Genomic DNA, 12,292 nt, shown 5'->3' with positions numbered 1-12,292 from the left:
ATGGCTGTGAAGAAAAACACATGACGTGGGTAATGTTTTACTCTGTTCTTTTCAGTTTTAGTTCTCTGTTCTCAGTTTTAAATCAGCATTATAGGCAGACTCATGTTCAGCACCTCAGTCTGGTGGGTTTGCCTACAGCCTACTTTGAGAACATTGGGAAAAGTTTTGCTGTTGGTGCTCAGCAGCACATTGCACTGTCCTCACTTCCTGTTTTCATCACTGGGGAGTTCCTTTCCAGTCCCTTCTTTATGCCATTTAACCATGATTTTCTAGCTTCTCAGAAGAGCTGGTTTCTGCCAGAACTGGGCAGCCCTTTTACAGCAAACACCATGTGGAGAAAGCTTTCTGGGCAAGATTTTAACAGAGGCAATGGCTGTGTTTTCAGAAGAATATATTCAATTGCAACTGACAACTTTGAAACCGCTGTAGACCCTTTAACTTTTAAACCTAACACAAAGAGATGCTGTTATATTTCTTACCTACAATTGGGTATCTTTAAACTGATGTGAAGGCGTCTTGGATGCTTTGGCAAACAAAGGCATCAGTAAAGATTTTTCTAATCTTACCTTACCATATAATTTACAAACTCTCTAGTGAAATGCAAACTCTCTAGTAAAAAGTGTGATTAGATATTATTATAGACAATAATTAGTATGAATTGCATTTTGTAAGGGTTCTTCTGTTTTTCTTTCACTGTCCTACTCTCTCTGATTTTTTTACTATGGGATGTAAAAATTAGTGTTGATTTTGGATTCCAAACTTAACTCTTAATTTAACTGCTAATTCCCAGTTCAGCTTTTTCCTGAGCTTTGCTGTCTTCATAGTTCTGAGTTCAGAGTCATCGTGGTCCCTATTGCCTCGCATCTAAAATCAATCAGCATAGCTCTTAATTACTCTATTTGTTCTCCACAGACAGTCTTTCCAGGAGGGATCATTAATCCCTTCACCCACATTACAGTGCATTGCATTCCCTCTGTCTCCAAATGAGACTGCCTGTGTAGAGTGAATTTGGGATTGGAACAGGAAAATGCTGTGGTATAAGTGAAACATGGCAAACAGTTCTCTGCCTGAGGTATTAGCTCATCCTGTAAATGTTATACATGACTTTAAATTGTATTTGCAGGCTACACTGGACTGGCTTTGAAAACCATCACCGTGCTGGGTACGCCTAAAAGGTTTGTGTCTGGCTGACTGAATGCAGTGGGGTGTCCAAATCCTGAGGGCTAGTCCACCCTTGTGTCTCCCAAGTGGTGGTGGTTGAGGTTGGAGTCATGGCCCTTTTGCACATATTCGATTGCTGGTAGGATATCCCAGGGCAGTACATTAAAATTGGCTTCAGTATTAGTCATTTCCTGGCTGCTTTTTCCCTTTAAGGAAGACACTATCTATGCCTGTGACATAAGAATAAATACTTTAATGTAAATATTTTCCAAGTGGAATTACTCATTATTAACACAGACAGTTCTGAAGGCAAATAAAAACACCATGTGTCAGCAAAAACATTATTATTAAGGAATTCAGACTTCAAACCACACCATGATTCATAGAGCACCTGACTGAATTTTTTTCTTTTTGCTTCTTCTTTTTTTCTCTTCCCTAAATATGAAAATATCTTAAGGGACATCAGGTTTTTCAGAAAGCTTGTGCTGGTGTCTGATAAAATGGAAGAAGGAAGGAAGGAAGATGCCATGGGTAACATGGGTCTGGAGAAATTTTGCAGAGAAATGAAGTAGTTGTGGTGATGGAGAAATGTAATTAAATCATCTTTAAGTAAATTCTGAATTTTCCTCTAGTTCCCTGTCAGTTTTTCACACTGTACTGAGAAACATTCTTGCAGGGACAATTAGAGTTTTGGTGCAGGTCTGAACTTCACTGCCAGAGGGATAGAGCAGACTCCTGTTAAGTTGTTGTTGCTCTAAACTGACTGCAAAGAGTACTTCTGATTTTCATTTTCTTTTTCTTCTTTAAGAATACTTTAAATGGAATCACGTTAATTTAGTAACAGATTTTTACAGTGTTTATAATCATCTCTTGGAAGAAGAGGGCATGAAAGTTATATAATTAATTGCAAATAATTGAGCTTATCATATTTTAAGTAACTAAATTTTGGTGGGTTTAGCTGGGTTTTTTTCCCTATGTTTTTCATCAAATAAGTCTGCTATGCTCTGTACCTTCCTTCCTCAGGTCTCTTAAATCACATCTGAACCTCTTTTATGAGGCCTAAGGGAAAGTCGAAGGTTATGTTCCTTACTTTCTTTTGTAAATATGTTACAGTCCATTTCATCTAGAATCTGGCTCTTTTCACAGCTGGTTGTTGAGTCAGTTGTAAAGGCTCTGCTGCGATTTAAATCACTTAATAACCTGTCTTTTTTGGATATTTTTTTCAAATATCAAGAACACTAATAATGATGTAGTTGAAGATTTAAAAGGGTACACCCTGCAATTCTAAAAGTATATTTCCTTTGTAGATCTGATATGTGCAAAATGTAAAAAAAAAAAAGGTCTTCATCCTAACCCATGTTTGAAAAAAAAAAATGACTGCATATTCAGTGTTAAGTAATACTCAGAGCAAATAATTCTTTCATTGCTTAGTTTATATAAAAAATATACCAAGTTTTACCAGATTCTTTTCCAACCGAAATGAAGCAAGAGGACAGGAATGTATATTAAGATGAATGACACTTATTTCAGAGGAATGGATGACTGATGCAGTTTTCATTGTCCAAAACTCATGTTCTAATCTCTGGGAAGTGGTTTTATTCTCTGTGCTCCCTCAGACCTAATCAGTAAATCAGCTATCAGGACTTATGTTGAGACACATACATTTATCATCCTGATTTTGGTGCAAATTTCATTATTTGAGGAAGTCAGGAGTTTTGTTCTTTTCTGCTTTTTAGTAAAAATAATAATTTCCACAGATTTCACAGGGTCTGTCAATATGAATACAAGCATTTTGTTTACAGAACTGTGTTACAACATTGAAAATCATTGAAATAATTGAAAACCATTGAAATCAAGTGGGTAATGAAATCAATGCAAGGAAACAATACCAGTCCACTTAATGGGAATATCCCTGGTGACACCCCTGCCTGTGCTTGGGGCTGCTTTCCTTCCATCACACATGCACTGCAACCCTTGCTCCTCTCTCAGTTGGTCACAATTACTTTAAGGCCTTTGACTCTTGGGCCAAGTTCACAGATTTAGGGAAACAACTACATTTCCCAGGCACAAATATAAAAATTTGGTATTTTGACTGTTTGTAAAACAAAAGAAAAGTAAAGGAACACTGAAAAGCACCATGGTCTTTTGTGTGAGGAATATAGCAGTGTTTGTGGGAATGATCTCAGCTTTGCATGTTTTGCTGGCTTTATCTATGAAGCTCAAATCAGGATGCTGTTTTATCTGCAGCTGAAGCTGACAGCTGGGAAAGAAGGATAAAAACCTTTGGGGTTTTGGCCCATCATTAACTGCTTTATAGAGAAAACTTTTAAGCGTCTGAGCTTAAAAATGTAATGTGCATCCTGCAGCAGTACATGTTTGTTCTTGATTCTCTGATCTCTCATTTTCTTGCCAGAGGGGTAGGTGGATTTGCTGTGCTGTGGAAATATGACTAAAACTTGGCCTGAAACTTAACAAATTGTACACTCTTTGCTTACAACTATTAAACCACAGGTTAGCAGATCTATTTTTAAATCAGCAGCAACCCTGAGCCCTGAGAATCCTCTTTCTGCACTAGACATGAATACAGGTGATGGAGCAGAAGGAACAGAACTCTTCATCATGCAACTCTGAGCAGCCCATTGTTCCTCTTGTTCATCTATCAATTTCCACTCAGGTTTCTGGTTTTTGCTACAGCACTCTTCCAGCACTCCAAGGTCTTTTTGTATAAAAAATTGCTTTTTCTCCTCTCTCCTCTCCCAGATTGACTTTACTATTCTATGACTTGGTCAGCTTTTCTGTATTCTTTTCTATGAAATGACACAAGTACCACAAATATGCACTGTTGTGTTCTTGTACAGATAGGATAAATAGGAATGATGACAGAATCCCTCCCACAATACAGAATGGAAACGGCTCAGACAACGTGGAAATCCTCAATGTGCTGCAAAGCTGTGGGATCAGTTGTACAGTGATTTGTAGTGCTTGGGTCTCTCTGATCATTGACCAATTGAATACATCCTCCTTCTATTATATTTTCCATCCAATGTCTGCCTCTTCTATATAAAAACATGGCTGAATCTTTGTAAATTCCCATTCTGCACCTGCAGACTACTGCTTTGATGCTGTAGACAAAAAGTATTGCTATCTTCTTAGATGAATATGACTCCTTATTCCCCTAAAGCATGCCCAGTCAACTTCCATCTGGAGATTTTTAATTGGGAAGAAGGAGGTGGCAAATCTTTCCTTTTAATTGCAACATGACAGTAGAATAAAAATAGCATATCAAATAGATTTTATCTGCTAGGGTTGTAAGGATTATCATCCTCATTTTCAGCTGCCTTCTGAGTCATGAAAAGCAGAACCTGTACAATTTTTCTTTGGAAGAAACTAACCATAACATGGTGATGATAGCTCAGGAAAGAAGCCATGTGAGGCCATTGAGGCCCTGTGCAGCCCCGTGCCCAATGACAGTGGGGGCTGAGTCCAAAGAATAGTGTCAGAAGAAGAGAACAATGAAATGCTCCCCACGTGCTCCCGTGGTATAGACAAGTCAATCCATCATGAGTGCACAGCCTAGCATCTGGGAGATCCAGATGATACACACTGGAGCTTTCCTGGATCAGCAGTAGTGTCTCTATTGTTGCCTTTTAAAAGCACTTTTCTAGTGAGGCCTAGGGCATGATTGAAATGCTTGTTATTGCAATTGCTCTGCCTCAATCAATCTTCATGTGTGATACAAGGCTCAGGCTCTTTATCTGCCCCTTGTGCTTGCAGGTTTTAAGAATGCACTTACTGACCTAAGAGCTAAAAAATTATTTTATGTCAACTGTATGCATGTACCTGATAGTGAATAGAACATGTTTTAATTGTGATTCTAATTGCTCAGAGCAAAAATATTTGTTTTAACTGACTGGTTCCCAGACAAACCTTCATCTTGTTGTGTTTATGGCCGTGTCTTTCTAATGTACATTCCTGTGGATTATTTTGCAAGCCATCCCATGGGTGTGTTGAGCATCCAAGCATCCTTGCAAACAGTTACTGCAGATTTATAGCTATAATTCAGGTGAATCATCATTCCCCTTGTTAAAGTTTTACAGCAAAATATTTGGCTAAATGCAAATGGGAGAGGTCTATTTAGGGATCAGATTAAAAGCAACCTAGGATTGTCATGCAAGGAAGAAAATTGCCTTAGACACGCAGTTTATTTAGATTCAATAATTCCACAGCTGGGCAGTATGTTTAAAATTTAATTGCTGGTCTACTGTCAGATTCTCAGGGTCTGATTCACTGTCAGTGTGTTATCAACACAAGACCCTCATACAGGCTTTCTGGGGTGGAAAGCTGATGTAAGCAATCATTTGCAGGAACACTCTGCTGTGAGTGCAGAAGGGTTAATGTGACCTCAACACACATGCTGCTGACCTGGGTAGCTGGAGGATGCATTGACTCAGAGCATCACTGCTGGGGCTCTGCAAACTCTGGCTATAAACAAACACCACATTTGTTCCTGCAGACGTCCAGCTGTCCTTTCTCAGTCCTGCACCATGAATATGCTTAAAAGTGCTTTGTCATCAGGAGATGCTTTAAGTAATCCATTCTATTATTTTGAACTTAGATAAAACCCATCTGTGGGCTGTGTGGTCAAGAAGGCACAGGCCAAAAGCTGTGCTGGCACAAATCAGATTTGATCTGGTGAATGCTTATTGTTATCCTGGAAATAGAAACAGAAGAGCAAATTCAGCTGCCCACACTACAGCACCTAAGGGCCTCAGAAAATGGAGGAATAATGTGAAGAAGGAAAAGATACCTTAAACCTGCGTTTCAGGTCAGATAAATTGAAATGCCGAACTTACTGCTTCTTCCCAGACTGGCTGTTTTATTCTCATCCTTATTCTCATCCTTTTTTCAGCAGTGATTTTCCTTTTTTTTTTTTTCTTTTTTTTTTTTCTTCCTGGTGTTTTCTGGTTCATTGACCAAAATGCTCTTGTTCTTGTTGGAGTGTTTATATATGCTCATGTTCGCTAATATGAGTAATTGTAAATAGCACCATCCTACAGAGGTCTGTTTGTTCAGAATTCAGCCACAGTTATTTAGTGAGGGAGAAGTGGCCATATCATTCTCTGCTGTGCCCAGAGAGCTTCAGTGGCTTTTGGAGGAAAAGTGAAACAATTAGAAGATCTTACAGAGCTCTGTGACCTGCTTTAGTTTTGTGACCTAAGAAAATTTGGATCTGTTTACTATTTGTGCTGCAACTCTGTCCCACTCGCTTTCCTATGTCCCTATAAACAAAGAAAATTCTGCTAAAAATCACCTATGCTCAGGAAAATTTAGTACAGTCGTGTGTCTAGAATAGATTTTTAAAAGAACGAGGTTTCTCAAGTAAGAATAAAATCTTCAGCTTCTGCAAGTGGTTCCAGCAGAGGATTTCATAGCTAAGTTCCCTGCCTCTTTCTACCACAACCATCTGAGGAGAAAGTTATTGCATTCTGCAGAGCAAGGAACTGATAAGAGACAATGACAATAATTCTGTGCTGACTGGCAGATGTCTGTTCTCTCATTTCCAACTCATGGCTGTGATTCCTGGCCGAGCTCTGCATTTATAAGCTGGGTTTTCATTCTGCATCATCCTAGAACCCAAACCAGCTACTGCCTGGTGACTGCTGAGGGCACAAATCCTCCGTACCGAGATCCAGTCACTGGCACTGTGCAACACCTGGTACAGCCATTCAGAGCTTGTCAGCCAAGCCTAGGCCACCTGTTACTCCACTATTTTAGTTCATGTTTTAGCACAGACCAATTAGCTTTCAAAAGGAGTTTTTTGCCTTGGTCCTTTAGCCCAAGAGAATTATTTTAGTTCATGTTTTAGCACAGACCAATTAGCTTTCAAAAGGAATTTTGCCTTGTTTTAGGTCCTTTAGCCCAAGAGAATAACTTTATAACAGCTCTAAATCAGATGTAAAATAATCAGCTCTCAATATTAATGCAGCAGAGTCTTTGTTCTATTCCCTTGACAAAACCCTTGGCCCATGGACAGTTTTACCTGGTGAGGGCTCTGAGCAGGTAGAATTGCCCTTCCCTTGCCCACCTGCAGTGGAGGGGCTGGACAGCAGAGACAGCCAGTTCACCCCAGCTCACTGTGGTAAGGTTCCCTGCTGTTGGGGTGGGTGTTTGCTGCTGGCTCTGTGTTAGTATAGAAAATACCGATGGGTGACACCTTTCCTTAGCACAGTTTACCTTTACCTGCTCTTTGGAAGACACAGAGGATGAGGTTGCTTCCTCTGGGAGCTTTCTGTGTAAGGCTTTCAGAGGACTTTTATTGCCAAACATCCTTAAGTGATGGAGGAACAAATTGGAATAGAAGTAGGCAGAAAGAGTTCTAGAGAGCCCTGAATCAGTGCTTCAGGTTCAAGAGGGATGGAAGCTCAGCATGTGGCTTCATGTAGAGTCCTGACTTCAGCACGTGCTGCTGGTTTGTTTGTTTTCTTTTTCTGTTTTCAGTCTTTCCCCATGCATCACACAGGGCACTGAGGCCAGCCATCATCTCGAGATCTCACACCAGACATAAAACAACCACCACTGAATTTATACAGGGCTCATTAGTGTGGTGGCTCCTTGGATGCACTGTTTTCTACACCTGCAGATAGTAAGTGGTGAGTACTGCCACAAAGAAAACCAGCTGTTAACCAAGAAAGTTATGTAACTTGCCCAAGGACACACTTTGAAGTGGCTGGTTCCACCCAGGTGGATTTTTGTGGTGCACCACTGAAAGCAGTTCAATTTAGCACGAGCAGAATCACCCATACAATCTTTTAGCAGTAAGCTACAAGACCCAAGTTTTCTAAGCAGTATGCTTATTATAAGCTGACTGCTGACTGCTTTGTTTCAAGGGATTAGAAATTAGTTAGATTGAAATGGGAAGAGGTAGAAACAACACAAATTCCCAACTGTCACTGTATTTCTCATTTGCTGTACATTTGCTGAGAAGCTACAATTGTGAAATTGTGAAGACAATTTTAGACTCTTTTGTGCTTGAGAATTCAGTAAGTTATGTTTTACCTGTCTGTCTCTGGAGAAGAAAAGCTTTAATTAAGTCTTACTTTAATTATGTCCCATCTATACAGTACCTAAAAGCATTATGAGAACATGTCATTTACTATATCCCTGCCTTCTGGGAAGGTTTAAATGCTGAATCCTCTAATGCTGTAAAAAGTTCCAATTGCTGTTATTAAATTAATATTTGAAACAAGTTTATTAATATAGGCATTGTGATAATAATTGCTAAGAAGTGAAAACCGGAGTGATTAAAGTACAATCTGGAACTTTCTTCCACCAGGGGAAAATATTAGAATTCTGTGTTCATATAGAAATTCACCAGTGCTGGTGATCCAGCACTGATGATCTGCTGGTATCCCAGTTCAGAACCTTATTTCACAAATATTAGTATTTTACCAGTGTCACAAGTAACACTGTACATTACCATTCTGTGCTGTTCTAAGACATAGTTTAATTAAAAACCATCTGCTCTTTTCCAATTGTCTTATCCTAATTAAGCTAATGAGAATGTCATAACTTCTGATATTTATAGAAAATAATGTCTTTGAAATGAACCTTCAGGTATTATTTTGTTACAAGCTGGGAGTGCTTATGAGGAGATTATTAGAAATGTTCATAAACAAAACTTTCAGTCTTGTAGAGGTCCTTGATATCCTTTGCCAAGTATCCATCAGTCTTCCTCAACCTGACTGTTAACTTAATAGAAACTTAAGTTGGTAAAAGTAATAAGAATGAACAGTCATGGACTTCCCTGTGACCTTCCCAGCTTCTGTAAATAACTTAATCCTCAGTGAAAAGTTCTAGAATAGCAGTAGATGTTTTAAATATTTAAAATAATTTCAACAGGGTGCTATATGTTTTCCACAAGATGAGAGTGACACACTGATACCTTTTTAAAATATATATTTTTCCTATAGTTCTTTTGTATTACTTTTCAAATTGTCACAGCTTGACATGTGAATCTGCTTGGTTAAAAGGTAAACAAGCTTGCAGCAACTGAAAATGACATTTGTCTTTATGCATCAAAGTAAATATTGTTCACTTGAAGATGACACATCTCCATGGCAGCAGACTGACTCCCCTGAAGGTGAATGTGCATCCACGCAGGATGCATAACTTGGATTGTTTTTGCTCCACCCCTGTTTACTTTTGCCCTCCAGTCAGTTATGTTGTCCAGACCTGTTTGTAGTCACTTGCGTTATCCCACAGCCTTTGGTGTCTTCTGCCCTGAAAACTTGAACTCTGAGGCCATGCCTGTGCAAAGGAATGGTCTGGAGATTTTTCTATCATCAGCCAGGCTTGGTTTTATTCTCCTCTTCATGAACAGATCACTGTCTTCTCTGACTGCATAAGAAGCATAAGATTCCATCAATTCTGAATCCAAACTAATATTTAAAATACCTTTTTTCCTTTCTAAGTGAAATGAGGCAATAAGAAAGTCATGGTATTTTGAGAGAAAAATTTGAGAAGTTTTGGTAAGAAGCCCAGGGACATGAATACCACAATAAGCTTCCAAATTTATCTTCAGGCTGAATAATATGACTTTATACCCAGCCAGTTTTGCTGATAGTATGGATTTAACCTTGGACACAAACTAATTGTTATTTTTTGGGAAATTTTTTCCATATTTAACACTGAGGCCTACTTGAAGAATGTAATAGTGCTGGAAATACCTTATCAGAGGAGTGTGTGTAGCAGATAACAGAGCAACAATGCATGCAGCTTATCTTTAGGGAACCGATCTATCAAAGGGTGTCTGTTCTCTCAGCTCCTGGTATTCCCTAACATGCCCTGTGTTCCATTTCCAATCTCAGAGATTTTGTTCCTTCAAGGGAGTCACAGACAGATGACATTTGAGCTCCCAGCAGACCGATGACACGGAAGCATTTCTCAGAGTGCTGCTTGCTGCAAGGGAGGGGATTGGTTTCTAACATCTCCAAAGCCCTTGCAGGTGCTCTCAAGAAGGTGAGGTGTTAATGCACAGGGAAAGTGAATGTCTCCCTCACCTATTCTACTACTGCACAGCACCATGGCCTTGTAACCAGGCCACCACCATCCAAAAAGCATAACATATTTTTTGTATAAATTCTTAAGTTTATCAGGCCTCAACTTTGCTGTTCAGAAGCATAAGACCCATTCATAATTGGTCATGGTTTTGTTGAGTCCTGTTTCCACTGGGGATATGTCAGCATGGATAAGCAGTGCAGTGGTGCAGTGGAGTATAATCTTGCCAGGGACCTGGCAGCCATGCTGTGAGTTTCAGAGATTTTATGTCTTCATGAAGATACACTCTATGTGTATGTAGGGCTGACTTGGATGTAATTCCCTGAAGGAAGAGAGCAAGGGATGCAGAACCAGATTTCAAAAGAAGGTCAGAGAAAGAAATGTATTTTAATAAATATACATCCCTCCCATACACCACAGCATAGAGGGAGTGGTGCATGTGCTGTGACACTTTTTGGGTGATACTTAGCAAAATATTACAGGTCAGTGGAGATTAACTCTGTTATCCTACACATGTCTGTGCAGATTTGAAAATCTTGAAATGTATAGAAGGAAGATGGAGAGGCAGAAAATGATGTAAAATGTACAGAGATAACCCCACTTTGTGTGAGCAAAGGCTGCAATTTATTCTCTGCTTTCTTTCTGCCTGCCTATTTCAGCTAGGACCAGGGTGAGCCTGATCATCCAATTATTGGCCTTCAAGTGTTTCACATGGGCAGCCTCTGGATTAAAGAAAAGTAATTGAGTGGCCAGTGTTCTCACCTGGTTTTCAAAAGGTTGCAATAAGCTACATTTTAATATTCTACTTCCTGGTTTCTGGCATACAGGCTATGTGACATTTTATTCCTAGAGTCCTCTTCAGAAACATAATTTTTTCAGTTCTCATATGTTTCACTAGGACTCTGCTGGGCTAATGTTTTAATAAATCCTACATGCTTGTGTTCTTATCCCCCTCACCTCCTTCATTTTCAGCTAGGTATCAGCTACACTAACAGCCTTATATATCTCCTGAAGGTTGTTCTGTTAGACTGATGCATAGAATTTGCATAGGAGCACACCAGCTTTTCATTCACTGTGGGGAGTCTCCTTTGCCACAGTTCCTTTTTGCTTGTGCGTATGACTATAATGTGGTTTTTTCCCCTCTAGTCTAGCTGAATTCCAAGAGCAGTTAGGGAAGGAAGGCAGCAAAGAATTGCCATTAGGCGTGGTGGAAGTATTCTTTACTGCCTGATACTTCTGCATCTGAAGGATTGATTATCTTTCCTTTGATAGCACCTATATTTCTCTCTCTCTTCTAGCCTTAATAATTTCTGAAATTCAAAGAAATAGTTTTTTTCCTTTTCCCTGTGCTTAGGGCTATTAACTGTCCTAATAGTAAACGTGTCTTATGCTAAGTTTTGTCAAGCCAAGGGTTTCCTTGCAGAACTGCTACCAGAAAATTAGTTTAGTGTACAGCTTTTCTGAGGCTTATTGTTTCTGTGACTTGACTCTCAGATAAGGCTTGAAAATAAATCAGTCTCCCTCTTTAGAAAATCCCACCAGTACTGTTTCTTTGGAAACATTTGCCAGTGTCTCACATTTAAATAATGGTGAAGATAGATATTGAAGCTAAATAATGGCCAATTGTCTTCAGTGTCCTGTAAGAGTCAAGGACACATCAGGGTTTCATGGCTGTCACCGTGCAGTCCCTGACAACGCAGGGGATTCCCAGAGTGACAGCATGAATAGTGTGCTGACCTTTCTCTTCCCAAGTTTGCTGCTTGCCCCTCAGCAGAGGCAGGGGGACAGGAGCTGGCTGTTGTCATTTGCCTTCCTGCCTAGAACTCCTCTTCATCCATCACACCGTTCTTACGATACTCCCCTGGATATTTACACCCTATTCCTTCCATCAGGAAGAGTCTGTTTTTTTGAGCAAACATGTAAAGTCATGTAGGCAAAGCTGTGATGCATGAGTAAGGATTCAAATACGATGTATCTTGTTTGCTTGTAATGGTATAGGATTTTCTTTTCATTTAAAGCTGAGGTCACAGATAGTTCTACAACTCTTCTTCTGTCTGTGTCACCTTTTGAGCAC

This window comes from Onychostruthus taczanowskii, unplaced genomic scaffold, assembly GCF_017590055.1.
Source record: "Onychostruthus taczanowskii isolate IOZ18803 unplaced genomic scaffold, ASM1759005v1 scaffold10, whole genome shotgun sequence".
NCBI lineage: Eukaryota > Metazoa > Chordata > Aves > Passeriformes > Passeridae > Onychostruthus > Onychostruthus taczanowskii.
The sequence above is the reverse complement of the archived record's forward strand: the minus strand, read 5'-3'. Positions refer to the sequence as shown.